The sequence below is a fragment of the Dasypus novemcinctus genome, chromosome 12 (assembly GCF_030445035.2).
Source record: "Dasypus novemcinctus isolate mDasNov1 chromosome 12, mDasNov1.1.hap2, whole genome shotgun sequence".
NCBI lineage: Eukaryota > Metazoa > Chordata > Mammalia > Cingulata > Dasypodidae > Dasypus > Dasypus novemcinctus.
The window spans coordinates 77554826-77558033 of record NC_080684.1 but is presented as its reverse complement, the minus strand read 5'-3'; the positions used below and the strand labels follow the sequence as shown (position 1 = coordinate 77558033).

At 37.7% G+C, this 3208-nt stretch overlaps 1 non-coding gene across 1 annotated transcript; it reads left to right on the top strand.

Moving 5' to 3' along the window:
• The first annotated feature begins 729 nt into the window (after positions 1-729).
• On the top strand, positions 730-835 carry LOC111760131 (U6 spliceosomal RNA). The gene has a single exon (XR_002793914.1). It is a non-coding gene; the product is annotated as a U6 spliceosomal RNA (small nuclear RNA).
• Positions 836-3208: the final 2373 nt, after the last annotated feature.

Here is a 3208-nt window from a genome sequence, read left to right as displayed (position 1 = left end):
TTAATAAAAAATAATGCCAATTTTACATAAACTTTTTCAAAAAATAGAAGAAGTGAGAACTCTTCCTGACTTATTTTAGGAGGCCAGCATTATCTTAATACCAAAGATAGACAAGACAGGGAAAAAAAAACTATAGATCAATATGTCTCATGAACATAGACTCAAAAATCTTTAACAAAATATCAGCAACTTGAATTCAGAAATGTATATTGGGTATATTCCAGGAATACAAGGTTGGTTTAACATTCAAAAATCAATAAATAATAGTCATGACCTCAACAAACTAAAATAGTAAAAGCATATAATTATTTCAATGCATGCAGAAAAAAGCATTTGACAACATCCATTCATTTTAAAAAAAAATCAGCAAACTAGAAATAGAAGGAAACTTTCTCAATCTGATAAAGAGTATCTATGAAAAACCCATAGCTAATATTACACTTAATGGTAAAAGATTGAATGATTTTCCCTAAGATTGGGAACAAAGCAAGAATGTCCACTTTTACCACTTCTCTTCACTACTGTATTGGAGGTCTTAGCTAGCACAATAAGACAAGAAAACAAAAGTCTATAGATTATAAAGGAAGAAGTAAAACTGCCTTTAATTGCAGACATAATGGTTATCTACATAGAAAATGTGAAGGAATTTAAAAAAAACAAAAAGTACTGAAACAAATGTGTGAGTTTAGCTGGGTTTTAGAATATAAGATCAATATAAAAAATAAATTGGTGTTTGCTTTGGTAGCACATATACTAAAATTGGAATGATACAGAGAGATTAGCCTGGCCCATGTGCAAGGATGACATGAAAATTTGTGAAGCATTCCATAGTTTTCATCCTTGCTTGATAAAAAACACTTGAAAAGACAGTAATAGAGATGAAGTTCCTCAATATGATCAAGGGCATGTATGAAAAACCCACAGCCAGCATCATACGCAATGGGGAAAGGTGGAAAGTTTTCACTCTAAGATCAGGAACTGGACAAGGATGCCCACTGTCATCACTATTATTCAATATTGTGCTGGAAGTTCTAGCTAGAGCAGTCAGACAAGGAAAAAAATAAAAGGGAAACATGAAAGAGGAAGTAAAATTCTCACTATTTGCAGATGACATGATCTTACATTTAGAAAATTCTCAAATGTTTACAACAAAGCTAGTTGAGCTAATAAATGAGTTCAGCAAAGTGGCAGGATATAAGATCAACATGTGAAAATCAACAATGTTTCTGTGCACTAGTATTGAACAATCTGAGGAGGAAATTGTAGGAGGGGGTGGATTCCATTTACAATAGCAACAAAAAGACTCAAATACCTAGGAATCAAATTACCAAAGATGTACAAGACCCATGTTCAAAAAATACAAAACAATGCTAAAAGAAATCAAGGAAAACCTAAACAAATGGAAGACGTTCCATGTTCATGAAATGGAAGACTAAATATTGTGAGGATGTCAAACCTACCTAAACTGCTTTATAGATTCAATGCAATACCAATCAAAATTTCAACAGCCAACTTCACAGAAATAGAAAAAGCAATGCCAAATTTGTTTGGAAGGGAAAGTGTACCTGAATAGCCTAAAGCATCTGAAAAAAAGAAGAGTGATGTGGGAGGACTTTCACTGCCTGATCCTGAAGCATATTACAAAGCTACAGTGGTCAAAACGGCATGGTGGGGAAACAGATGTGACTCAAATGATCGGGCTTCCATCTGCCATATAGGAGGTCCAGGGTTCAATTCCCGGGGCCTCCTAGTGAAGGCAAGTCGGCCAGTACAGTGAGCTGGCCTGAGGGGAGAGCTGGCCTGCATGGAGTGCTGGCCCACACCGAGAGCTGGCACAGCAAGATGACACAACAAAAATAGATGCAGAGAAGAGACAATAAGAGACACAGCAAACCAGAGAGCTGAGGTGGTGCATGAGAATGATTGCCTCTCTCCCACTCCGGAAGGTCCCAGGATCAGTTCCTGGTGCTGCCTAAAGAGAAGACAAGCAAACATAGAAGAACACACAGCGAATGGACACAGAAAGCAAAAAGTGAGAGCAAAAACAATGGGGGAGGGGGGGAGAAATAAATGAATAAATCTTAAAAAAAAATAATGCTATTTATATTAATTGAAAATGGTACCTACTTTCAAAAACAAAACAAAACAAACAAACAACAACAACAACAACAACAAACTAGCAGCATGGTATTGGCATGAAGATACTGCTCAGTGGAATAGAGTTGAGAGCCTAGAAATAAACCATCACCTCTATGACCAACTGGTTTTTGACAAACCTACCAAGTCCACATTACTGGAACGAAACAGTCTCTTCAACAAATGGTTCTGGGAGAATTGGATATCCATAACCAAAAGAATGAAAGAGGATGCCTATCTCACTCCTTATGCAAGAATCTACTCAAAGTGAATCAAAGACCTAAATATAAAATCCAGGACCATAAAACTACTAGAAGAAAATACAGGGAAGCATCTTCAAGATCTTGTGGTAGGTGGTGGTTTCTTGGGTCTTAAATGAAAAAATAAATAGAGACTTCCTCAAAATTAAACACTTTTGCATCTCAAAGGATTTTGTGAAAGGATGATAAGGCAGCCAACTCAATGGGAGAAAATGTTTGGAAAAAAACATCTCTGAAAAGGGTTTGATATCCATGGCACACAAAGAGATCCTACAACTCAACAATAAAAAGACAAAGGCCTCAATTCTAAAAATGGGTTAAAGACTCAAATAAACATTTGTCCAAAGAAATACAAATGGCAAAAAAAAAAAAAAAAAAAAAAAAAACTTGAAAAAATGTTCAACCCACTAGCAATTAGGGAAATGTAAATCAAAGCTACAATGAGATACCATTTCACACCTATTAGAATAGGCACTATTAGAAGGACAGAAAGGAAGGGGACTTAGCCCAGTGGTCAGGGCATCCGTATATCACATGGGAGGTCCGCAATTCAAACCCCGGGCCTCATTGACCCATGAGGAGCTGGTGCGCGCAAGAGTGCTGTGCCACACAGGGGTGTCCCCGCGTAAGGGAGCCCCACATGCCCCACATGCAAGGAGTGTGCCCCGTAAGGAGAGCCGCCCAGCATGAAAGAAAGTGCAGTCTGCCCAGGAATGGTGCCGCACACACGGAGAGCTGACACAAAAAGACGATGCAACAAAAAGAAATACAGATTCCCATGCTGCTGACAACAACAGAAGCAGACAAAGAAG